Source organism: Oncorhynchus masou, chromosome 13 (genome assembly GCF_036934945.1).
Source record: "Oncorhynchus masou masou isolate Uvic2021 chromosome 13, UVic_Omas_1.1, whole genome shotgun sequence".
NCBI classification, from domain to species: domain Eukaryota; kingdom Metazoa; phylum Chordata; class Actinopteri; order Salmoniformes; family Salmonidae; genus Oncorhynchus; species Oncorhynchus masou.
Genome location: NC_088224.1, coordinates 49,701,994 through 49,729,582, shown reverse-complemented (window position 1 = coordinate 49,729,582; position 27,589 = coordinate 49,701,994). Strand labels below are relative to the sequence as shown.

Here is a 27,589-nt window from a genome sequence, read left to right as displayed (position 1 = left end):
TATTAGCTATAGGGTGTAGGGTATTAGTATTGGTATTAGCTATATGGTGTAGGGTATTAGTATTAGAATTAGCTATAGGATGTAGAGTATTAGTATTAGCTATAGGGTGTAGGGTATTAGTATTAGTAAAAGCTATAGGGTGTAGGCTAATAGGTATTAGTATTAGCTATAAGGTGTATGGTATTAGTATTAGCTATAGGGTGCAGGGTATTAGTATTAGTATTAGCTATATGGTGTAGGGTATTAGTAGTAGCTATAAGGTGTAGGGTATTAGTATTAGCTATAGGGTGTAGAGTATTAGTATTAGCTATAGGGTGTAGAGTATTAGTATTAGCTATAAGGTGTAGAGTATTAGTATTAGCTATAGGATGCAGAGTATTAGTAGTAGTATTAGCTATAGGGTGTAGGGTATTAGTATTAGCTCTAAGGTGTATAGTATTAGTATTAGCTATAGGGTGTAGAGTATTAGTATTAGTATTAGCTATAGCATGCATAGTATTAGTATTAGCTATAGGGTGTAGGGTATTAGTATTAGCTCTAAGGTGTATAGTATTAGTATTAGCTATAGGGTGTAGGGTATTAGTATTGGTATTAGCTATATGGTGTAGGGTATTAGTATTAGTATTAGCTATAGGATGCAGAGTATTAGTATTATTATTAGCTATATGGTGTAGGGTATTAGTATTAGCTCTAAGGTGTATAGTATTAGTATTAGCTATAGGGTGTATGGTATTAGTATTAGTAAAAGCTATAGGGTGTAGGCTATTAGGTATTAGTATTAGCTATAAGGTGTATGGTATTAGTATTAGCTATAGGGTGTAGGGTATTAGTATTAGTATTAGCTATATGGTGTAGGGTATTAGTAGTAGCTATAAGGTGTAGGGTATTAGTATTAGCTATAGGGTGTAGGGTATTAGTTTTAGCTATAGGGTATTAGTATTAGTATTAGTTATAAGGTGTAGAGTATTAGTATTAGCTATAGTGTGTAGAGTATTAGTATAAGCTATAGGCTGTAGAGTATTAGTAATAGTATTAGCAATAGGGTGTAGCGTATTAGTATTAGCTATATAGTGTAGGGTATTAGTATTAGTATTAGCTATAGGGTGTAGGGTATTAGTATTAGCTATTGGTGTAGGCTATTAGTATTAGCTATAGGATGTAGAGTATTAGTATTAGCTATAAGGTGTAGGGTATTAGTATTAGTATGAGCTATAGTGAGTAGAGTATTCGTATTAGTTTTAGCTATAGGGTTTAGAGTATTAGTATTAGCTATAAGATGTAGGGTATTAGTATTAGTATTCGCTATATGGTGTAGAGTATTACTATTAGCTATAACTTGTAGGGTATTAGTATTAGTATTAGCTATAGGGTGTAGGGTATTAATATTAGCTATAGGGTGTAGGGTATTAGTAATAGTATTAGCTATAGGGTGTAGGGTATTAGTATTAGCTATAAGGTGTAGGGTATAAGTATTAGCTATTGGGTGTAAGGTATTAGTATTAGCTATAGGGTGTAGGCTATTAGGTATTAGTATTAGTATAAGCTATAGGATGTAGGGAATTAGTATTAGATATTGGGTGTACGGTTTTAGGTATTAGTATTAGCTACAGGGGGTACGGTATTAGTATTAGCTATAGGATGTAGGTTATTAGGTATTAGTATTTGCTATAGGGCGTAGGGTATTAGTATTAGCTGTAGGGTGTAGGCTATTAGGTATTAGTATTAGCTATAAGGTGTATGGTATTAGTATTAGCTATAGTGTGTAGGGTATTAGTATTAGCTATAAGGTGTAGGGTATTAGTATTAGCTATAAGGTGTAGGGTATTAGTATTAGCTATAGGGTGTAGGGTATTAGTATTCGTATTAGCTATAGGATGTAGGTTATTAGGTATTAGTATTAGCTATAGTGTGTATGGTATTAGTATTGGTATTAGCTATTGTGTGTAGGGTATTAGTATTAGCTATAGGGTGTAGGGTATTAGTATTAGCTATAAGGTGTAGGGTATAAGTATTAGCTATAGGGTGTAGGCTATTAGGTATTAGTATTAGTATAAGCTATAGTGTGTAGGGTATTAGTATTAGCTGTAGGATGTAGGGTATTAGTATTAGCTATTGGGTGTAGGCTATTAGTTTTAGTATTAGCTATATGGTGTAGGGTATTAGTATTAGTATTAGCTATAGGGTGTAGAGTATTAGTATTAGCTATAGGATGTAAAGTATTAGTATTAGTATTAGCTATAGGGTGTTGGGTATTAGTATTAGCTATAGGGTGTATGGTATTAGTATTGGTATTAGCTATAGTGTGTAGGGCATTAGTATTAGTATTAGCTATAGGATGTAGAGTATAAGTATTAGTATTAGCTATAGGGTGTAGGGTATTAGTATTAGCTATAGGGTGTAGGGTATTAGTATTAGCTATAAGGTGTAGGGTATTAGTATTAGCTATAAGGTGTAGGGTATTAGTATTAGTATTAGCTATAGGATGTAGGATGTAGGGTATTAGTATTAGTATTAGCTATTGGGTGTAGGCTATTAGTTTTAGTATTAGCTATATGGTGTAGGGTATTAGTATTAGCTATAGGGTGTAGAGTATTAGTATTAGCTATAGGATGTAGGGTATTAGTATTAGCTATAAGGTGTAGGGTATTCGTATTAGTATTAGCTATAGGGTGTAGAGTATTAGTATTAGCTATCGGATGTAGAGTATTAGTATTAGTATTAACTATAGGGTGTAGGGTAATAGTATTAGCTATAAGGTGTAGGATATAAGTATTAGCTATAGGGTGTAAGGTATTAGTATTAGATATAGGGTGTAGGCTATTAGGTATTAGTATTAGTAAAAGATATAGGATGTAGGGTATTAGTATTAGTTATTGGGTGTAGGGTTTAGGTATTAGTATTAGCTACAGGGTGTAGGGTATTAGTATTAGCTATAGGATGTAGGTTATTAGTATTAGCTATAAGGTGTAGGGTATAAGTATTAGCTATAGGGTGTAGGGTATTAGTATTAGCTATAAGGTGTAGGGTATAAGTATTAGCTATAGGGTGTAGGCTATTAGGTATTAGTATAAGCTATGGTGTGTAGGGTATTAGTATTAGTATTAGCTGTAGGATGTAGGGTATTAGTATTAGTATTAGCTATTGGGTGTAGGCTATTAGTTTTAGTATTAGCTATATGGTGTAGGGTATTAGTATTAGCTATAGGGTGTAGAGTATTAGTATTAGCTATAAGGTGTAGGGTATAAGTATTAGCTATAGGGTGTAGGCTATTAGGTATTAGTATAAGCTATAGTGTGTAGGGTATTAGTATTAGTATTAGCTGTAGGATGTAGGGTATTAGTATTAGTATTAGCTATTGGGTGTAGGCTATTAGTTTTAGTATTAGCTATAGGGTGTAGAGTATTAGTATTAGCTATAGGATGTAAAGTATTAGTATTAGTATTAGCTATAGGGTGTAGGGTATTAGTATTAGCTATAGGGTGTATGGTATTAGTATTGGTATTAGCTATAGGGTGTAGGGCATTAGTATTAGCTATAGGATGTAGAGTATAAGTATTAGTATTAGCTATAGGGTGTAGGGTATTAGTATTAGCTATAGGGTGTAGGGTATTAGTATTAGCTATAAGGTGTAGGGTATTAGTATTAGCTATAAGGTGTAGGGTATTGGTATTAGTATTAGCTATAGGATGTAGGTTATTAGGTATTAGTATTAGCTATAGGGTGTATGGTATTAGTATTAGTATTAGCTATAGGCTGTAGAGTATTAGTATTAGCTATAAGGTGTAGGGTATTAGTATTAGTATTAGCTATCGAGTGTAGAGTATTAGTATTAGCTATAAGGTGTAGAGTATTAGTATTAGTATCAGCTATAGGGTGTAGGCTATTAGGTATTAGTATCAGCTATAAGGTGTAGGCTATTAGGTATTAGTATTAGATATAGGGTGTAGGGTGTTAATATTAGCTATAGGGTGTAGGGTATTTGTATTAGTATTAGCTATAGGTTATAGGCTATTAGGTATTAGTATTAGCTATAGGGTGTAGGCTAGTATGTATTAGTATTAGCTATAGGGTGTAGGGTATTAATATTAGCTATAGGGTGTAGGGTATGTAGTTTATGTGTCGGGGGGCTGGGGTCAGTTTGTTATATCTGGAGTACTTCTCCTGTCCAATTCGGTGTCCTGTGTGAATCTAAGTGTGCGTTCTCTAATTCTCTCCTTCTCTCTCTCGGAGGACCTGAGCCCTAGGACCATGCCCCAGGACTACCTGACATGATGACTCCTTGCTGTCCCCAGTCCACCTGGCCGTGCTGCTGCTCCAGTTTCAACTGACCTGAGCCCTAGGACCATGCCCCAGGACTACTTGACATGATGACTCCTTGCTGTCCCCAGTCCACCTGGCCGTGCTGCTGCTCCAGTTTCAACTGTTCTGCCTTATTATTGTTCGACCATGCTGGTCATTTATGAACATTTGAACATCTTGGCCATGTTCTGTTATAATCTCTACCCGGCACAGCCAGAAGAGGACTGGCCACCCCACATAGCCTGGTTCCTCTCTAGGTTTCTTCCTAGGTTTTGGCTTTTCTAGGGAGTTTTTCCTAGCCACCGTGCTTCTACACCTGCATTGCTTGCTGTTTGGGGTTTTAGGCTGGGTTTCTGTACAGCACTTTGAGATATCAGCTGATGTACGAAGGGCTATATAAATAAATTTGATTTGATTTGATTTGATATTAGTATTAGCTATAGGGTGTAGGGTATTAGTATTAGCTATATGGTGTAGGGTATTAGTATTAGCTATAGGATGTAGGGTATTAGTATTAGTATTAGCTATTGGGTGTAGGCTATTAGTTTTAGTATTAGCTATATGGTGTAGGGTATTAGTATTAGTATTAGCTATAGGGTGTAGAGTATTAGTATTAGCTATAGGATGTAGAGTATTAGTATTAGCTATAGGGTGTAGGGTATTAGTATTAGCTATAAGGTGTAGGGTATTCGTATTAGTATTAGCTATAGGGTGTAGAGTATTAGTATTAGCTATCGGATGTAGAGTATTAGTATTAGTATTAACTATAGGGTGTAGGGTAATAGTATTAGCTATAAGGTGTAGGATATAAGTATTAGCTATAGGGTGTAAGGTATTAGTATTAGCTATAGGGCGTAGGCTATTAGGTATTAGTATTAGTAAAAGCTATAGGATGTAGGGTATTAGTATTAGTTATTGGGTGTAGGGTTTAGGTATTAGTATTAGCTATAGGATGTAGGTTATTAGGTATTAGTATTAGCTATAGGGTGTAGAGTATTAGTATTAGCTATCGGATGTAGAGTATTAGTATTAGCTATAGGGTGTAGGGTATTAGTATTACTATTAGCTATAGGGTGTAGGGTATCAGTATTAGTATAAGCTATATGGTGTAGTGTATTAGTATTAGTATGATCAGGTTATGAAATGTCATGACAGACATTTTAGATTCCATGTTTCACCTGAAATATTAAATGATTTATAATCCTAGGTCAATGTTATTGTTAGGTGAAGTTTTGGGCCCTACAGTAGGTCTATGTTATTGTTAGGTGACGTTATGGCTGATGTTAAAGCTAGCTAAAGAGCATTTTACTGTTTTTTAAGTATATAGCAGATGATCTGAGACAAAAACACAAACATATTAGCCAGGACATTCAAGCGAGCCTTACAATTATAATCCAAACGTAGTGTGAAATGTATGAATTTTCAACCTGTAAATGGAGGTTATTTTTGCTGTCAGCCTATGAGAACTCCCCTGAGTTTTCCCCCGCGGTGATGAATTAGTGAATAGACACAGAGCTTAATGTGATTTTCCTTGAGTAGCACTCCTGATCTTGTGCTGTAATATTCAGAATACTTTGTGAAAAACTAAAATCTTTGCTCACCATTTTTGCTCCAGGCAGATATACTACATCCATAACTATCGGCTTCCTCATTAGCAGGGAGGTGTTTCTGCATTAAAATAGTTTGTGCATTGCCGTTGCGCGGCAATTTTAGCAAACACAGACAATGGCCTACATTGGAGACCAATAGTCGTCTGGCACACTGCTTATGATTTCAAAAACTTCAATATCTTATTTATAGTTACCAGTAATGTGAAAACAAGACGAAATATGACTTGTTGCTAACTTGACTGTCTTAATTGTCAAATAATTTAACAGACGTCAATTGTTGTACAACTCATGGGTATGCTCTGGGTATCATCTTTTACCTCAAATAAACAGTGGATTTCTGCTGTTGTGGGCCTTTAATCATCTGTCTGACTTTGTCATTCACACAGGAGAGAGACGGAACTATCGTGCATCCTCTGAGGAGCCTCAACAACATCATGATGCTGACGAGGCAGAGAAGAGTCTTTCCAGATCAGATCAACTCAAGAAACACCAGCAGAGATCCACAGGGAAGAGAACTCACTGCTGCTCTGACTGTGGGAAAAAAATCAACTCTTCATCAGACCTTAAAATACATCAAAGAATTCCCACTGGAGAGAAACCTTATGGCTTTGAACAATGTGGGAAGAGTTTTACTGAGTCAAACTTTCTCGCTATACATCAGAGAATACACAAAGGAGAGAAACCATATAGTTGTGATCAATGTGGGAATGGTTTCGGTACATCTGGCTGTCTGACAAAACAGAGAACACACACAGGAGAGAAACATTATAGCTGTGATCAATGTAGGAAGAGTTTTACTACATCTAGCTATCTAACTATACACAAGAGAACACACACAGGAGAGAAACCATATAGTTGTGATCAATGTGGGAATGGTTTCGGTACATCTGGCTGTCTGACAAAACAGAGAACACACACAGGAGAGAAACATTATAGCTGTGATCAATGTAGGAAGAGTTTTACTACATCTAGCTATCTAACTATACACCAGAGAACACACACAGGAGAGAAAACATATAGCTGTGATCAATGTGGAAAGAGTAGGTACATCTGGCAACACACCATAGAACACACACAGGAGATAAACATTTTTATCTGTGATCAATGTGGGAAGAGTTTTACTCTGCTAAAAAGCCTGATGGTACACCAGCGGACACACACAGGAGATAAACCTTATAGCTGTGATCAATGTGGGAAGATGTTGGTTATTGATTTGGACACGTTAAAACTGTGCTTTGACATTGCACTATTCCCATTTAGCAAAATATAATTCCAAAGATGTTGAAAATAAGACTATGCCCGACGTCCAATATATGTTCGGTTGTAGCTGAAAGTGAAAGTTGAAAATATGTATTTTCGGGTTGTTTTTTCAATTACTTGAAAACAACTTAATTTCAAGGTACTTACAGCCTATACACCTTGTCGCAGTATAATGAATTGAGTCTATAATCAATTTTATTAACAATCCAACATCACTCCAGTATTTCTTTACATCATTCAAATGCTAATTGTCTTTATTCCATTACTGAAGAAGCATGACTCAAATCATCTCATATTTCAAACATCCAGCCTGACAAAAGATACATGTTTCACCATTCAGTTAATTATTGCCAATACATATTAACAAAGGGGTGTGTGCATTTGGTTTTGGTATTTCATATTTACAATTATGTAACATTTAGTAATAATTATTTATGCAACCAACTGACAATTTTTGGGTACAATTATATTGACATTGTTGCCCTGCTTTTAGAATATCAGGGTTCATTCTCAGATGTGCCAACCCAAATGTACTAGAGCACAACACTGGGGACTGGGCCACGATCCACCAACATGCCTATCGAGTGAACCCTGAAAAGAGAGAGAAGCTCTGCAGTTGTGGAAAGTTACTACTGATATCGCAGGAGTTTCCTCTTGATATCAGACATGTCTTTGGTAAGGACAACTTGGTTGCTGATTGTCTCAATTGTCTTGGCAGTCAAAAAGATTTGTGTTTTGCATTTACCCCGAGTGTTATCATGAGTCACAATTTATTTTGACACGTTTTTCCGTGTTGGAGATGAGTTTTTTATTTTATTTTATTATTTTCTGTATTTTTTTTAAAAACTGCACTGTTGGTTAGGGGCTCGTAAGTCAGCATTTCACTGTTAGATCTACACCTGTTGTATTCAGCATTTCACTGTTAGGTCTACCTGTTGTATTCGGTGCATGTGACTAATACAATTTGATTTGAGTTTTGTTCGTTCCAAGGGGACGAGAGTCCTAGAAGCTAGTGAGTTTTAGGATTCTATAAAAAAAATATATATATATATGATTGTATATTATTATTTAGAAATACGTGTTTTTTCTTGTTTTTAATTGTTGACGGCAAGTTGTTTTCTGTTCGTGGTAAGAAAACTTGTCCAACAAAAATATAGGATATATTTGTTGTCTTAAGCTGTTACAGGCTTTAGTTTTTCCATTTATGTTTTGAGGTTGGACTTTTGCACGTCGGACTCACTGACTGGTGTCACCTCGTTAGTCAGTATGTGTTACACCTGTGCTGGCTTGTCCATCTCGTTAGTGGGAACGTGTTTCACCTGAGCTGGTCCAGGTTCTATTGAACAGTGTCTGGCTTAGTGCTCCAGTTGTCCTGATAGATGTAGAGAGTCAACACCTTTAGTTGTTCCACCTTTTTGGTTTGCTTCCTGTCTAAGTTTGGTGTGGGTTTTTCTTTTGTTTTCCTCTTCTTGGGCAGATTTAGTCGGTCTCATGGTGGATGTCCTTTAGGTCCCAGTTGTTGTTACTAATCAACTTTCAGTGGACACCCCCATAGTGTCTTTCAGAACCCAACCTAGAAAACAAGCTTATATTTTGGGTTGGATGTTGCATCCAATTTATAATGTAATCAATGGCATTTCCATAAATGCTCATTAGTCTTCAGTTTTTTTTATCCTCTTATGTTGTGTACTAAATATTTCTGTTTATTTTCATTGGTTTTTCCTGTGAAGCCATTGTGTTGCATCCATGTCTGAAATGTGCTGTATAAATAAAGTTTGATTTGATTTCAACAAATGAACCCAATGACTGACCAATCATCAGACTTCTGGTCCCTCTTAGTATGAAAATCAGTATCAATCCCATGTCAAAGAATTCAATTTCTGACAATTGAAACAAACAGATCAATACCACTTTTCCAGCCTGCTGAAGGTGTGGTGGAGTGGTAAACACCACACCCGGCTCTACCAGGGGCTTGAGGTGGTCTCCCACAGCTCTGTTTATGTCATGTTCTGTGGCCTTGTCATTCCATTTCTTGACTGCCCCTGCAACACAGAAATAAACACATTTAGTCATATTATATAAAACACTCAAAGTAATGATATGGACCATCTATGGCCTCAGTTACACCTGGCACCTAAATTTGACTTCTGTCATTGATCACTCCAAGCTGCATTAGGTTCTGATCTACCAGGATGGGCCTTTGACATTGTCTGGATGCAGTCAGGCCACTGAATATAAATAAGCAATGAAAAGAGATGAGGTGAATGAGAAGGGAAAAGGACATTCAACACAAATTACCTTCATAATAACAAAGAACAAATGAATGTGCCTGAGGGGAAATTAACTTTCATACAGACAAAAGGGGTGAGAAATTACACCAATATCAGTGAACAATTTGCAATAATGTAAATAAACATAGATGGAACATATTCCCTTTTGCTTGCGTAATGAACTGCTAAGGGGACATACATATTTACCATCTAATTCATGTGTGGCCTCTCACCTCTGGCTGTAGAAGTGTTCTTCCAAACCAGTCCATCAACAGCTCTCTGACTAAGCTCCATCCTCACTGGTTCTTCAGAGGAGAGAAAGGCTGAGGAGGGATGGAAGGATGAATGGCTCAGTCAGTCAATAAAGTGTAGAGCTGCTGTCTGACAAAATCACTATTTTAGTAGTAAAAGGAAATAAGGCTTTGTGACTGCTGAATACCAACTATCAATCACATAGATCATGTATTTTCAGGTAGAGATACATCCTTGGGATGTAACTAGCCCATTTTAGTTGACATTTAAAAGAGTTAAGGTTAGGGTAGGGATGTCCCAAGGATCCCGGATAGCATTGACCATTGTGCATTCTTCTGTCTCTTTTACATAGCAGGTGATGGGATCTGACTTCTGACCTTGAAAATATTATATATCTTTATTTTGTGAAATCTAATGAAACTATAATGTATGTTGATGCTAATATGATGTGCAATATTCCATGATGTTTCTATATGATAACAATAGCGTAATATATTTAATATGCCATATACTATTTTTTAACACTTTCACTAATTAACTTAATCATTATGATTCAACATCAGTTCACGTCTCACCTCATACTGTATTGGAACAGCAGCAGCTGACTGCCCGGTTCAACGTCAGTTACATTTACATTTAAGTCATTTAGCAGACGCTCTTATCCAGAGCGACTTACAAATTGGTGAATTCACCTTCTGACAACCAGTGGAACAGCCACTTTACAATAGTGCATCTAAATCATTTAAGGGGGGGTGAGAAGGATTACTTTATCCCATCCTAGGTATTCCTTGAAGAGGTGGGGTTTCAGGTGTCTCCGGAAGGTGGTGATTGACTCCGCTGTCCTGGCGTCGTGAGGGAGTTTGTTCCACCATTGGGGGGCCAGAGCAGCGAACAGTTTTGACTGGGCTGAGCGGGAACTGTACTTCCTCAGTGGTAGGGAGGCGAGCAGGCCAGAGGTGGATGAACGCAGTGCCCTTGTTTGGGTGTAGGGCCTGATCAGAGCCTGGAGGTACTGCGGTGCCGTTCCCCTCACAGCTCCGTAGGCAAGCACCATGGTCTTGTAGCGGATGCGAGCTTCAACTGGAAGCCAGTGGAGAGAGCGGAGGAGCGGGGTGACGTGAGAGAACTTGGGAAGGTTGAACACCAGACGGGCTGCGGCGTTCTGGATGAGTTGTAGGGGTTTAATGGCACAGGCAGGGAGCCCAGCCAACAGCGAGTTGCAGTAATCCAGACGGGAGATGACAAGTGCCTGGATTAGGACCTGCGCGCGTTCCTGTGTGAGGCAGGGTCGTACTCTGCGGATGTTGTAGAGCATGAACCTACAGGAACGGGCCACCGCCTTGATGTTAGTTGAGACCCACACACCGTCACCGTCTCACCTCATACTGTATTGGAGCAGCAGCAGCTGACTGCCCGATTCAACCTCAGTTCACCGTCTCACCTCATACTGTATTGGAGCAGCAGCAGCTGACTTGATCGATGATGCTAATCATCATGTTTTGAATCTGAGAGTAAATAGAGCCGACTACAACTCTGAGAATGAAGGGTTCAACCGGAGTTGTTCTCAGATCCCCTAAGAACCGTAGGGTTCTTGGTCAATGGAAAACAGCCCCAAAAGGTTCTTCACAGAACTTGTTAGAAGGTGGGTTCACCGAGGAACCTCCGTTGGTGCTGGACTTCTTCCGGGAACTTCGCAATTACAACTGAAAACGATGGTGACAAGTTTGGATGCGACAACAAGTTAAAAAAAGGTTACGTTGGGTTGATGTTAGGCTCTGAATATGTATCGACATAATTTATTATAATAATATAAGATACTAATGATGAATAACGAAGACAATGATGGTTTTCTGTGAATATCTTCCATAACGTTACTATAGTTAATTACTGTAAATATTAGAAACCCAGGTTTGACCGTCGGCGTTGCATAAGCTACAGTACAGTACCGTTATCTAGCTAGATAACGTTATGTCCTAACTAGGCAGAACTAGGTTTGGATTATTTCCCTGAACTATATTCTTTCCCATATATTGTATATTGTTTCCATAAAGCCAACATGGCTTTACACTCATTAACATAAGTTTCCAATCTAGAGAAGTTCTCACTTTTATGATAATGAACTAGCTAACGTAAACCAACTAACTAACTAACTAAGGATGGTGACCTGTCCAGATGAGATGTTGCAATGAACTGAATCGTCAATGGAGGTCTTCCTCTTTATATAGCCTGCTACAGCATGCAATACTATTAAAGCGGAAATATGCAATTGCGACATCCATATTGTACATTTTTAATTATTTATTTTTGCCATCGATTCTTGAAGAATATAACACATGCTTCATTAGCTTAGTTCTGTTGTACCGCAACAGAACCACAAATAAGCTTATTTTACTCTGTTTAGAAACAATGTAAATCAACACTAAAGCCTCAACATGGTTAAAACATGGTTAAAACTATAATGTTGATATCATGGATGGTCAGTCCTTGCATCCATAGGTCTGTCTGTCTGTAGTTACATTTCTCCAACCCCATAAACCTTTTATTACCAAAACACTGGAGGAATGACAGATTTGTTATTGTTTGAACTGCAGATTGCTGGGTTGTGTGGGTTTTTTAAACAGCAACCAAATATATAGTATATTCAAGAATTCATCCATGATGTCATAATGATAGTTTAACAAGGTTTCTAGGATATATAGTATATTCTAGAATTCATCCATGATGTCATAATGATAGTTTAACCAGGTTGAGGCAATATAGTATATTCTATAATTCATCCATGATGTCATAATGATAGTTAACCAGGTTTCTAGGCTATATAGTATATTCTAAAATTCATCCATGATGTCATAATGATAGTTTAACCAGGTTCAGAGGCAATATAGTATATTCTATAATTACCCGTGTAGATTTAGAGGCAAATTTAGAGCTGTTGATAAGTCTTGTATAATATTCATTCAATTTATTTTTATGCCATTACAATAAAGGCAAGACATAGATTCAATTACATTCATGAATTGGTTTGAAACCTTAGTTTTTTTGTTTTTTTTTCAATTTAAAGTTTTATTAAGTTTTCTTGTTTTTCAAATCAACCAACAAAACACATTCCACATTCACAGATGTGACAGGCATAAAAAAAAATTAAAAAGTCAAAAAATATAATAGTACATTTGAAAAAATAAAAATACAATTAAAATGAAAGATTACGATTATTATTTTTATTTGACTTTATCTATTTATTTTCCTTGGTGCATATATATATATATATATATATATATATATATATATACACACACACAAACATATATATATATGTGTGTGTATATATATATATATTTGTGTATATATAAATGTGTATATATATACATATATATGTATATATGTATATGTATATATATATATATATATATATATATATATATATATATATATATGTATATATGTGAACTTTTCTAAGACTGAAAACAGAAAGCTCCACTCCATCCTGTCAAACGCCTTCTCAGCATCCAGTGAAGCCAGCAGGACAGGGGTCTTCTGTGCGTTTACTTGATCAATAATATCAAAAAGACGGAGAATGTTATCAGAAGAGTATCTGTCTCTAATAAATCCCGCTTTTATTATTTTGGGAAGAAGAGTGTTTAGTCTTTTGGCGAGCAATTTGGTAATTATTTTATAGTCGAAATCCAACAAGCTTATGGGCCGGAAGGACGAGCAGGGTAGGGGGTCCTTGTCCATTTTCAGCAACACTAATGCGGGCTGTGTGCATCGAATCTGGGAGAACTCCGTTTTTGCAAAAATCCTCCAGCATTGGCATGAAGATAGGGCGGAGTTGGGGCCAAAAAAGCTTTGTAGAACTCTCTGGGGAATCCATCTGGGCCTGGGGACTTATTAGGTGGCATGGAGGTAATTGCCTCCAGGATCTCCTCAGGAGTGAAGGGGGAGTTGAGATCTTCTTGGTCGGTCTCTGAGAGTTTAGGTAGCGAGATTCCCTCTAGGAAAGAGCGGAGTTCTGCCTCTGTGTGTTTTCTCTCAGAGGTGTATCGTTTGCAGTAAAAATCATGAAAACTTAAATTGATATTTTTTGGGTCGTATGTGACCTCGTCCTCTGCTGTTCGGATCGCCATGATTGTACGCTCTGACTGCTCCTTTTTTAATTGGTAAGCAAGCAATCTACTGGGCCTATTGCTATACTCATGGTATTTCTGTTTCGTAAAGAAAACATTTTTTTATCTCCCAAGTGTAGTCCAAATTCAGATTGGCTTTGGCTGCTTTAAGATGACTCCAGGAGGTGCTGTCTGGGGATTGTTTATGTATTCTTTCACAGCATTCCAGCTCCCTCTCAAGATCTAGCCTGTGTGCTTCCATCGCTTTTTTCTTAGAGGAAGCATATGCGATTAGATGGCCTCTTAGTGTGGCTTTAGCAGCGTCCCACATTGTGGCCGGAGAAACAGGAGACTCTTTGTTGTCTTGTGTGTAGTTGTCTATCCATGTAGTTACCAATGTATGGACCGCTTTGTTTGATAGCATGGAGGTGTTGAATTTCCAGCTCTTTGACCTCGGGATGTTTTTGAAGAGGTCAAAGCGGAGGGGGACAAAGGCGTGATCTGAAAGTGCTATGGGTCCGATTGTACATGTGGCTGATTTTATGAAACTCTTTGGGATAAAAATGTAATCTATACGGGAGTAGGTGTTATGGACATTAAAGTAGTATGTATAGTCCATAGATGAGCTATTAGTCTCTCTCCACATATCTATCAGTCCCATCTCTTAAGTAAGAGAGTTCAACATCCTTGCAGAACTAGGATTTGTGGTGGGGACTTGAGATGATTTGTCTAGGGTTAAGAGTTCAATTAAAATCACCGGCCACCACGCCAAAGGAGACACAATGCTCATTGAACAGGGTTATCATTTTTGACATGAAGGCAGGAGTATCTGTGTTAGGGGTGTATATGTTTAATATAGTAATTGGTTGACCATATAGTGACCCAGTTATCAAAATAAATCTCCCCTCCGGATCAGATATGTTTTTGTCAATTATGAATGGAACATTTTTATGGATATGTATGGCTGTGCCGCAACTGTTTGATTTTAAAGATGAGAAATACACCTGTCCCACCCAAGCTCTGCGGAGTTTGGCAGGTTCAGCATCACAGAGGTGTTTCAATTGTAATAGCGCGATGTCTGGTTTTCCTTTTTTAGAGCACATAGTATCTTTTTCCGTTTTATTGCATGCCCTAGATCAAGAGTCATCTGTTCTTTCTACCAATCGCCCCATGTGTTTTTATAAAATCAAATACACATACTGAACTTGTCTGATGCTTTAACCTGTCTGGCACCAGTGGGACGGTAGCGTCCAACCTCGACCAAAGCAAGTGAAATTGCAGGGCTCCAAATTCAAAACAACAGAAATCACATAATTAAAATTCCTCAAACATACAAGTATTATACACCATTTTAAAGATAAACTTCTTGTAAATCCAACCACAGTGGCCAATTTCAAAAAGGCTTTACGACGAAAGCACACCATGCAATTATGTTAGGTCAGCGCCGAGCCTCAGAAAACCATACAGCCATTTTCCAACCAAGGCGAGGTGTCACAAATGTCAGAAATAGCGTTAAAATTAGTCACTTACCTTTGATGATCTTCATCTGGTGGCACTCCCAGGTCTTCATGTTAGACAATAAATGTTTGTTTTGTTCGATAATGTCCCTCTTTATGTCCAAAAACCTCAGTTTTGTTGGTGCGTTTAGTTCAGAAATCAAAAGGCACAATGTGCGCTCTCAACATCAGATGAAAAGTCTAAAAAAGTACAATAAAAGTTCGTAGAAACATGTCAAACGATGTTTAAAATCAATCCTCAGGTTTTTTTGTCATAAATAATCAATCATATTTCAACCGGACAAAAGCTTCTTCAATAGAAAAGTTAAACAAGAAATGCGCGCTCCTGATCACGCGCTGGGCTCATGGCTGGAAATTTCCACTGTCCACTGAAAGTGGTGTATCTCCCCCATTTTTCAGAGTAAAAGCCTGAAACAATGACTAAAGACTGGCTACATGTAGAAGAAGCCATAGTGGTAGGAATTTTATGAATAATGACTAAACAATATCTACATTTAAATAGAACTATAACTAATTAAACTCTACCCTGTTTTATTATATCTGATTAATAAAGTTTGTTCATATGGAGGCATATGTAGCATGAACAAGGAGTAATTAAACATAATAAACACCATTCCAACTAGGTTGGGGAGGAATGGTTTGTGGGTTTTTAAGTAAGCAAAAAGGATCGTTAACCTATGGTTGAGCCAACTCAACTTAGCTCTGGGATGTTTAGATAAGGCAGTGCGTGCCTCCCTAGGTTTTCCATTATCTGGAGCTGTCTGCTAAATAGTGATAGATGGTGGTGAGACTTCAGAAGTTAATCTTGATGTGTGTGTGCGCTAGGAGGTTGAAATAAACTTTTGAACCTGCTTTGTCCTGGGCGATAGGAGGAAGGACATTTTATAACTTATGACGTCATATTTTGTATATACAGTATATCACAAAAGTGAGTACACCCCTCACATTTTTGTAAATATTTGAGTATATTTTTCATGTGACAACACTGAAGAAATGACACTTTGCTACAATGTAAAGGGGTGAGTGTACAGCTTAATAACAGTGTAAATTTGCTGTCCCCTCAAAATAACTCAACACACACTCATTAATGTCTAAACCGCTGGCAACAAAAGTGAGTACACCCCTAAGTGAAAATGTCCAAATTGAGCCCAATTAGCCATTTCCCTCCCCGGTGTCATGTGACTCGTTAGTGTCAGGTGTGAATGGGGAGCAGGTGTGTTAAATTTGGTGTCATCGCTCTCACACTCCCTCATACTGACTGGTCACTGGAAGTTCAACATGGCACCTCATGGCAAAGAACTCTCTGAGGATCTGAAAAAAAATAATTGTTGCTCTACATAAAGATGGCCTGGGCTATAAGAAGATTGCCAAGACCCTGAAACTGAGCTGCAGCACGGTGGCCAAGACCATACAGCGGTTTAACTGGACAGGTTCCGCTCAGAATAGGCCTCGCCATGGTCGACCAAAGAAGTTGAGTGCACGTGCTCAGCATCATATCCAGAGGTTGTCTTTGGGAAATAGACGTATGAGTGCTGCCAGCATTGCTGCAGAGGTTGAAGGGGTGGGGGGGGGGTCAGCCAGTCAGTGCTCAGACCATACACCGTACACTGCATCTAATTGGTCTGCATGGCTGTCCTCCCAGAAGGAAGCCTCTTCTAAAGATGATGCACAAGAAAGCCCGCAAACAGTTTGCTGAAGACAAGCAGAACAAGGACATGTATTACTGGAACCATGTCCTGTGGTCTGATGAGACCAAGATAAACTTATTTGGTTCAGATGGTGTCAAGCGTGTGTGGCGGCAATCAGGTGAGGAGTACAAAGACAAGTTTGTCTTGCCTACAGTCAAGCATGGTGAACTCCATGCCCAAGAGGGTTAAGGCAGTGCTGGAAAATGATGGTGGCCACACAAAATATTGACACTTTGGGCCCAATTTGGACATTTTCACTTAGGGGTGTACTCATTTTTGTTGCCAGCAGTTTAGACATTAATGGCTGTGTGTTGAGTAATTTTGAGGGGACAGCAAATTTACACTGTTATACAAGCTGTACACTCACTACTGTTGTGACATGAAAAGATATACTCAAATATTTACAAAAATGTGAGGGGTGTACTCACTTTTGTGATATAATGTAAACTGTTGTTCGTGGTTCCATGGGAGCGCGCTCCGAGAATAAATACTATTATCTAATTTTGATAAGACTGGTCTGTCTATTTTATGCAAATAAGAATCTTACACATTCTTATAAAATAGACTGAGTGAATTTAATTAATGAACACATATAGGAATTATGAAATTCCGATGACACATAGAGATTGTGAACTGGGTCCTAAGTCTTTGTATGGTGGATGGGCTTTCAATGGAAAAACAGCCTTTCAAAATAATAGTACTTCCTGGATGGATTTTCCTCAGGTTTTTGCCTGCAATATTAGTTCTGTTATACTTACAGACATTATTTTAACAGTTTTGGAAACCTCAGAGTGTTTTCTATCCAAATCTACTAATTATATAGACATCCTAGCTTCTCGGCCTGAGTAGCAGGCCGTTTAATTTGGGCACGCTTTTCATCCAAAATTCCCGAATACTGCTCCCTGCACTAGTGAAGTTAAGCATTCTGTTTGATTAAATGATTAAGACACACAAATGACGCAAAGTCATAACTTCGGAGCCGGTCGTCACTATGACCCGACCAGGGGGGAGCCGGTCGTCACTATGACCCGACCAGAGGGAGCCGGTCGTCACTATGACCCGACCAGAGGGAGCCGGTCGTCACTATGACCCGACCAGAGGGAGCCGGTCGTCACTATGACCCGACCAGAGGGAGCCGGTCGTCACTATGACCCGACCAGAGGGAGCCGGTCGTCACTATGACCCGACCAGAGGGAGCCGGTCGTCACTATGACCCGACCAGAGGGAGCCGGTCGTCACTATGACCCGACCAGAGGGAGCCGGTCGTCACTATGACCCGACCAGAGGGAGCCGGTCGTCACTATGACCCGACCAGAGGGAGCCGGTCGTCACTATGACCTGACCAGAGGGAGCCGGTAGTCAACATAACCTAACCAGAGGGAGCCGGTCATCCACTGCTGAAGTTTTCAGTAATAGACTAATAGACTACAGATAGATAGAGTAATAGGACTACAGCAGCAGTCGGCAACCTTTTCCATTTGGAGTGCCAATTTATCTGACCATTTCTACCAATCTGTGTGCCAGTTATGATTTTCATATGCACATTTTCGTGGAACACTTTCATTTAATTTATAATAGTATCTCAATCATTGTCTGTGATTAATCTACATTATATCTAAATGAAAATTATACAAATCTAAAAGTAACTTTTATTGCAATTACCAACTACGCTGTCATATGATGAACTTCAACTTAAATACGGGATTTTGCTTTCAGACAGTTTTTTTGTATTCTGAAATGCACCCAAACTATGTATCATTTAGTGGCTCCTTATGTTACGCTGGGAAAACAGTTTTCGTGGGCACAAAAATACTAAATAATTTCAGAGTTTGCTAAATCCAATGGTTTTAAACAGAGTCATCTTGTAATCCAAGATGGCGTAGCAGTAAGACGTGTTTGTTGTTGTAAATGTTATGTTTTTTTTGTCTTTTTTTTGTATATATTGCAATATATTTCAAACTTTTTAAATTTTTAATGAAATATACCTTTCGGCAACCCCCCTTCACCCAATGTGATACGGATCTGCTAATTATTTTTTAGACCTTATAGCTTGAACCTCCATCAGAAGCTAGCTATTTAGTCATTGTTAGCCAGTGCTAGTGGCCTTTACCTTTTTAGCTCAGACACCAGCCGCTTTTAGCCTGGATAATACCTGCCAGTCTGCACAGCGTGATATCAGCCCTGAGCATATCGGAGCGTGATATCAACCCTGAGCATATCGGACAGTTTTTCTCCACTACATCACCGTATTCCTTCCGTAAGCTCTGGACCATTACACCAGATAATCGCAGCTAGCTAGCTGCCACCATGTGGCCCAGCTCCGAAGCTAGCCTTGAGCCAGGCCCATCTCCCGGCCTGCTCAGTGGACCCTATGATCACTCGGCTACACAGCTGATGCCTCCCAGACTCTTCACTACAACGACTACAAGACACTACATCACCGGATACCTGACGCAAGCTCTGGACCTTTGCACTGAATTCAATATAGTGGCTAACGCCCTTGTTCCGAAGCTAGCACCAGTTAGCCTCGAGCCAAGTGCATCTCCCGGCTAGCACACAAAATTAATACCGGCTACAATACCTCTTTTGCCAATTGGCCTGGACCCTTTGTCGACACAGAGCCCCGCCGATCCATCACAACTGGTCTGCCGATGCAATTCTGTCAGATTTGCTCTCAACCGGCCTTTGCCAGACGTTGGTGACACCCTTGTCCCAAAGCTAGCCCCAGTTAGCCTCGAGCCAGGCGCGTCTCCCGGCTAGCGTAGTAACGACTACCTTACGGCTTCCCTGGTTCATATATTGCTGTTCACTGGACCCTATGGTCACTTGGCTACATAGGTGATGGCTGCTGGACCATTCATTGATCACGGTTCTTCATTTTGTTTATCTGTCAGCCCTGTGGGAGCAAATAGAACACATAGACAAACACATAGATATATAGAATAGCTGAACACTAAAAACAGACCACATGAAGAGAAGGCGACACATAGGCGCCAGGACAGCTGGACATACCAAGGTCACAGAGGGATATACAAAGGAGGGGGTCAGCCAAATGACCAACTGATGGATTATAGACATAGCCCACATATTTTTAGGACATGGAGATGCTGAAGGAATGACAGAGGAGACACATAGTCTGCTGATCCGAGATAAAGACACATACAAAGGAACACATTGAGCTAAGTGCAGAGCCAAAGCATAGGCCTGTAAAATAGAGGAATGTATAGTATTTTTAGTATAGCTGGACACGCTAAAAACAGAGGAGACACATAGTCTGCTGAACCTTGATAACACACAAACAGAAGAACGCATTTAGCTAAGTGCAGGGACAAAGCAAGGGTCTTGTCACCATTATAATCTGACGGAAAGCAGATACGGGCGTTATTGGGCTGAACAAGCAGGATGCACGGATTGGGATGTAACTTCATTTGCATGTGGGATGGACTCATATGTTGTATGTGTATAAATCAGAGCGAGTGCTCTGAAAAAGGTGTGTGTTCCGCGGAGCACTCCGGCATGCTATAATCCTGTATTAAAAGTCTATTATTGAATTCAAAGTTCTTGCAAGTATCATATTTTGAAATGATTAGCCACGACAGCCCCAGCCTCGAACTCAGGCCCTGTGTGTAGTTAACTGACCCTCTCTGCCCATTCATAGCCATTTTACCTGTTGTTGTTGTCTAAGCTGATTAACTGTTGTCTTACCCATTGTTGTCTTAGCTAGCTCTCCAATCAATACCTGTGATTGCTTTATGCCTCGCTTTATGTCTCTGTCTAATGTCAATATGCCTTGTATACTGTTGTTTAGGGTAGTTATCATTGTTTTGTTTTACTGCGGAGCCCTTAGTCCCACTCAACATGACTCAGAGAACTCTTTTGTCCCACCTCCCACATATGCAGTGACCTCACCTAGCATAACTGGTGCCTCCAGAGATGCAACCTCTCTTATCATCACTCAATGCCTAGGTTTACCTCCACTGTACCCGCACCCTACCATACACCTGTCTGTACATTATGCCTTGAATCTATCCTACCACGCCCAGAAATCTGCTCCTTTATTCTCTGTTCCCAACGCACTAGACAACCAGTTATGATAGCCTTTAGCCATACCCTCATCCTACTCCTCTGTTCCTTGGGTGATGTAGAGGTTAACCCAGGCCCTGTGTGTCCCCAGGCACTCTCATTTGTTGACTTCTGTAATCGAAAAAGCCTTAGTTTCATGTATGTTAACATCAGAAGCCTCCTCCCTAAGTTTGTTTTACACACTGCTTTAGCACACTCCGCCAACCTTAATTTCCTTGCCATGTCTGAATCCTGGCTTAGGAAGGCAACCAAACATTCTGAAATGTCCATCCTCAACTACAACATTTTCCATCAAGATAGAACTGTCAAAAAGAGAGGAGGTGCAATCTACTGCAGATATGGCCTGCAAAGTTCTGTCATACTTTCCAGGTCAATGCCCAAACAGTTCGAGCTTCTAATTTAAAAAATGAATCTCTCCAGAAATAAGTCTCTCACTGTTGCCGCCAGCTATTGACTTCAGCTCCCAGCTGTGCCCTGGACACCATATGTGAATTGATTGCCCCATATCTATCTTCAGAGTTCGTTCTATTAAGTGACCTAACCTGGGATATGCGTAACACCCTGGCCATCCTACAATCCAAGCTAGATGCCCTCAATCTCACACAAATTATCAAGGTACCCACCAGGTACAACCCTAAATCCGTAAACATGAGCACCCTCATATATAGTATCCTGACCAACTTGCCCTCCAAATAAACCTCTGCTGTTTTCAATCAGGATCTCAGCAATAACTGCCTCATTGCCTGCATCCGTTCTGGGTCCGCGGTCAAACGACCACCCCTCATCACTGTCAAATGCTCCCAAAATCACTTCTGCAAGCAGGCCTTTCTAATCGACCTGGCCTGGGTTCTAGTGCTGTCCCCAAGTAAAATACATCTTGGTCAACCAAGAGTCATCTGTTCTTTCTATCAATTGCCCCATGTATTTTTATAAAATCAAATATACGTACAGAACTTGTCTGATGCTTTAACCTGTCTGGCACCAGTAGGACGGTAGCATCCCACCTCGAAAACAGCAAGTGAAATTGCAGGGCGCCAAATTCAAAACAACAGAAATCCCATAATTAAAATTCCTCAAACATACAAGTATTATTCACCATTTTAAAGATACACTTCTTATAAATCCAACCACAGTATCCGATTTCAGAAAGGCTTTACGGCGAAAGCACACCATCTGATTTTGTTAGGGCAGTGCCTAGCCACAGAAAACCATACAGCCATTTTCCAAACAAGGAGAGGGCTCACAAAAGTCAGAAATAGCATTAAAATTAGTCACTCACCTTTGATGATCTTCATCTGGTGGCACTCCCAGGTCTCCATGTTAGACAATAAATGTTCAATTTGTTCGATAATGTCCCTCTTTATGTCCAAAAACCTCGGTTTTGTTGGTGCGTTTAGATCAGTAATCAAAAGTCACAATGCACGCTCTCAAAAAGTTCAATTAAAGTTCGTAGAAACATGTCAAACGATGTTTAAAATCAATCCTCAGGTTGTTTTTGTCATAAAAATTCAATAATATTTTAACCGGACCATAGCTTTGTCAATAGAAAAGGTAAACAAGAAATGCGTGCTCCCGATCACGCGCTGGGTTCATGGCTGAAAATTTCCGCTGTCCACTCATTGAAAGGGCTGTATCTCCCTCATTTTTCAGAGTAAACGCCTGAAACAATGCCTAAAAACTGGCCACAAGAAGCCATAGAAATCGTGAACTGGGTCCTAAGTATTTGTATGGTGGATAGGCTTTCAATGGAAAAACAGCCTTTCAAAATAATAGTACTTTCTGGATGGATTTTCCTCAGGTTTTCGCCTGCCATATCAGTTCTGTTATACTCACAGACATTATTTTAACAGTTTTGGAAACTTTATATTTTCTATCCAAATCTACTAATTATATGCATATCCTAGCTTCTCGGCCTGAGTAGCAGGCATGCTTTTCATCCAAAATTCCGAATGCTGCCGCCTGCCCTAGTGAAGTTAAGCATTCTGTTTAATTAAATAATTAAGACACACAAATGACTCGAAGTCATAACTAGAGGGAGCCGCTCGTCAACATAACCTGACCAGAGGGAGCCGCTCGTCAACGCAACCTGACCAGAGGGAGCCGCTCGCCAACACAACCTGACCAGAGGGAGCCGCTCGCCAACACAACCTGACCAGAGGGAGCCGCTCATCAACACAACCTGACCAGAGGGAGCCGCTCGTCAACACAACCTGACCAGAGGGAGCCGCTCGTCAACACAACCTGACCAGAGGGAGTCCCCCCTCCGCTGCTGGACTGTGTAAATTCTGCCGTTCTGCTCCTGAAGTTTGCAGTAATAGACTAATAGACTACAGATAGATAGACTAGTAATAGACTACACCAGCAGTCTGCAACCTTTTCCAGTTGGAGTGCCAATTTATCTCACCATTTCTGCAAATCTGAACAGTTTCATTTAAATTTATAATAGTATCTCAAAATTGTCTGTGATCAATATACATCTAAATGAAAATTATAGATATCTAAAAGTAACTTTTATTGCCATTGCCAGCTATGTAAAATGAATAGCCTACATAAAACCAACAATAAAAACATTAAATTCTGCAAGTAGAAAATATCCTCATAAAAATAAATATCCTAGAAATTGCATTGGCTGCAAATGGCCTGTCTACAACAAACTTGAAACATTGTATCAACTGGGTCAGGAAACTCAGATACAAAGCTTGAAACATTGCATAAAATATTCTAGGCCCTCAGTTTGCTGCTCCAGTGAGTTCTGGACAGACACAGCTGTAGGCTATTTGTGAGAAGGATAAGAAGTAATCAGGTATTTTATGACATTTCCACTGGATCATAGCATTACATGTTTCCCTTTTATGCCGAGTGGTTATCGAAAGGGTGAGAGCTGGAAATATTTTACAAAATTACTTTGATGAACTATTCTCATTTGCAATTGATCTGGATTAGACTTTGTTTATTTGCTGTTTGAGGTGAATACAGCATTACTTTGAGATGCTCCACAACTCATTAGTGGTGGTGCGTTAAGACAATCAGAAATGCTATCAGACATCCCCAAATGGGCGCATTTATAGGCCTACATTTGTGTGTATGCCAGGTAGACTAGTCCTACTTCTATATGCGTAATTGGGTGTGCGTCTTGTAGGGTCAGGTCTGGGTGGTCTGCCAGGGGCCGTTTCATTTAGTATCCCTCCTTCAGGGAACAGTGGTTATAGTCATAACGTTACTCTTGTCATATGATGAACTTCAACTTAAATAGGGGATCTGGCTGTCTGACAGTTCTTTTGTATTCTGAAATGAACTCGAACTATGTATCATTTAGTGGCTCCTTATGTTATGCTGGGACAACAGTTTTAATGGGCACAGAAATACTAAATAATTTCAGAGTTTGCTTGATCCAATCTTGTAATCCAAGATGGCGTAGCATGAAGACGTACTTGTTGTAAATGGTATGGTTTTTTTGTCTTTTTAATATATTGCAATATTAAAATATTTTTCATTTAAATTAAATATACCTTCCGGCAACCCGCCTCACCTAATGTGATATGGATCTGCTATTTTTTTTAGACCTTACATCGAGAACCTTCATCAGATGCTAGCCATCAGAACATAGACCATCGCCAGTCATATCAGTTCTGTTATACTCAGACATTATTTTAACAGTTTTGGAAATTTTAGAGTGTTTTCTATCCAAATCTACCAAGTTTACTTTCATCCGGAGGTGAAAATAGCGCCCCCTACCTTAATGAGGTTAACACCCCGGCCGTCCTAGATTTTCCTCATCAGGCATTACAATTCACCAGAGAACAAACACTGGAGAGAAAACTTATAGCTGTGATCAATGTGGGAAGAGGTTTACTACATCTGGCCATCTGACTCTACACAAGAGAACACACACAGGAGAGAAACCTTATAGATGTGGTCAATGTGGGAAGAGTTTTGGTCGATCTGGCCAGCTGACATCACACCAGAGAACACACACAGGAGAGAAACCTTATAGCTGTGGTCAGTACATGAAGGAGTTATTTAGTGATGAATTAATGTCACAATGTAGAATATTTTAACATTGAAGTAGGAGTATTTTAAGTAATTTCACAATGTAGAACCCTAAACGTTTGCCCCACTCAATTGATTTCAGCGTGATATGAGCCTCAGGGGGGAAATCCAGGCTCTGAATTGAAAGAGTACTATTTATGAGATTTAGCAAAAATGTGACTAACACAAATAGAGTTGTTACACTTACCATATTGGTGACCCACTTGAATCAAAATGCAACACTTCTAAATGTAGCTAGCTGTTTTCTACAAGTTGTCCTCTAAACACCTAAAACTCTTTCCACAGTGGGAGCAGTGATAAGGCTTCTCTCCTGTGTGTGTTCTCTCATGCCCAACCAGGGCCCCAAACTGAGTGAAATTCTTTCCACAGTGGGAACAGTGGTAGGGCTTTTCTCCTGTATGTATTCTCTCGTGAATTTTCAGGCTCCCTAACCACCTAAAACTCTTTCCACAGTGTGACCAGTGGTGTTGGTTAGGCGTCTCCGGGTCTGTTTCCTCTGAGGAACTCCCGCTGTCAGAGTCTGATCTCTCTCCTGCCAAAGACAAACATATTATTTAGTTAAACAGAGAGACCTGAATGAAACCAACATTAAATAAAATTGTCTTCCTATGAGGTTTAATCTAAACTAGATCCCTCAATACCCGGAGGTCAGTTTTCACAACATTACATCATTAAAAATACTCTTGGTGACAGTGAGATTTAAAAACAAATGACGTAGAGCTCCAAATCTAAATTCTCAGGGAATATCTTGATGTCATAATAAGAGCTCTATAATACTAGATAATGTCATCTTTACAGGCTGAGCAGAGCTCTATAATAATATATAATGTCATGTTTACAGGCAGAGCAAAGCTCTATTATAATAGATAATGTCATGTTTATAGGCTGAGCAGAGCTCTATAATAATAGATAATGTCATGTTCATAGGCTGAACAGAGCTCTATAATAATAGATACTGTCATATTTATAGGCTGAGCTCTATCCGTCTATAGCTTGACAACATTCAGCTGTTTTCTTGAAATGTATTATCTAACACTTACAAATTCTTTCCTTTTTGGTTACTAACCATTTATATCAACTTAACTTAAGTTAAACTTAAGTTAAACCAGCAACATTAGCAAACTTGTTAGCTATATTTCAGAGGTTAAAAATTCTATTAAATGTGTTACACAGTCAAATTCTACAATAAACAGAATGTCCCACAAAATGTGTACATATTACTTTTTTGAAAACTCTCATAACCTAACTTATATAAAACTTAACTTACATGAATTGCAATAAAAATCAGTGGTCAGCTAGCTATAAGGGTGTATGTAGTCGTAGTTAATAGTTTTTTTGTTTCTTGTTGTCTATTTTAATTGAAATCATCCACCGTAAGGTAGTTATGTTGGAAGCCGTATGTACCTTACATTAAAGGGCCAACAGCAGCTGTTTTTAATCTCAACATCAAATCCTTTCTGGTTAATGATTAAGTTTCTTCCTGGTTTTGTCTTCAAAGATGTCCGCTGTCTGGGTGTTCACTCCCCCCACAGGTTACTATAGCAACACACATCACCCACCACGGGTTACTATAGCAACACACATCACCCCCCCCCCCCCCCCCCCCACGGGTTACTATAGTAACACACATCCACTGTCATTTCTATCTTGTTTGTCAATTCTGAGTGACATTAAAGTTGTGAATTTGCAAATCCATTGTTAAGGTTTTGTTGGTGACACACTCTTTGGTGGTATACACATCTTACAGTGTAGTTATCAATTCCTACATTAAATAATAACATATTCAAGCATACACATTCAGTAGAGTGCTGCTTTAAAACCATGCACCAGTTCAACAATAGTATGTGCTCCTGTTTTTAAGACAGTACTTACTGGTCTTAATCAGATCGCATGTCTCCTCCTCCTGTTCTTGTTCTTCCTTCTCCTCCTTCAATGTGACAGTTATCTCCTTCACTCCAAAAACTGCATCCTCATTTACATTACATTTACATCCTCCTCCCTCTCTTCTTTTACTGTAACATCCTCCTCCTCTTTCACTCTGAACGAGTCTTCTTCTTTCTCTATGTAACAGCATCACCCTCTACTTCTTCGTTTACTGTAACATCCTCCCCTTCATTCTCCTCTTTCACGACAATGTTCAGCCAAATACCTTCTTACTCCGTCCAGCAGATCTCCTCTTCTTCAGCAGGAGGAGGGTAGCTTGGTGAACTCATGGTCAGTGATGTTAGCCTGCTAACCTAGCTAGTTAGTGACTAGCCTAGTGATAGGCTAATTTATCAAGCCAGCTACCGTTACCTGACTAAACGGAAATATGACATTAAACGGGGAAACTAGTTAAAAGATAATTATGTTTCAAATACAGAGGCAAATATACACCGAAGCAGACTGAACAGCTTGAATGTTCCGGCTTGGAAGCTACGGAGGTGTCTGACTAGCTGTTGTTGTTGAAGTAGCGTC

The 27,589-nt window shown here is 39.2% G+C and overlaps 2 long non-coding RNA genes across 4 annotated transcripts in view; one reads left to right on the top strand and one right to left on the bottom strand.

The window, feature by feature from the left end:
• LOC135552490 (uncharacterized) overlaps window positions 1-8,953 on the top strand; it is a 21,087-nt gene extending 12,134 nt beyond the window's left edge. Inside the window, exon 2 of the long non-coding RNA XR_010457458.1 lies at window positions 4,231-8,953. This is a non-coding gene — a long non-coding RNA (uncharacterized LOC135552490). The remainder of the gene's footprint in view (window positions 1-4,230) is intronic.
• LOC135552489 (uncharacterized) lies at window positions 6,503-27,589 on the bottom strand. 3 transcript variants are annotated; one of them, XR_010457456.1, is made up of 5 exons: window positions 27,005-27,589; window positions 26,537-26,668; window positions 24,818-25,664; window positions 9,673-9,762; window positions 8,962-9,211 (listed from the first exon to the last, which is right to left on the bottom strand). It is a non-coding gene; the product is annotated as an uncharacterized LOC135552489 (long non-coding RNA). The 3 variants fall into 3 exon arrangements; XR_010457457.1 differs by lacking the exon at window positions 26,537-26,668 and having other exon boundaries at window positions 6,503-9,211; window positions 25,568-25,664; XR_010457455.1 differs by lacking the exon at window positions 26,537-26,668.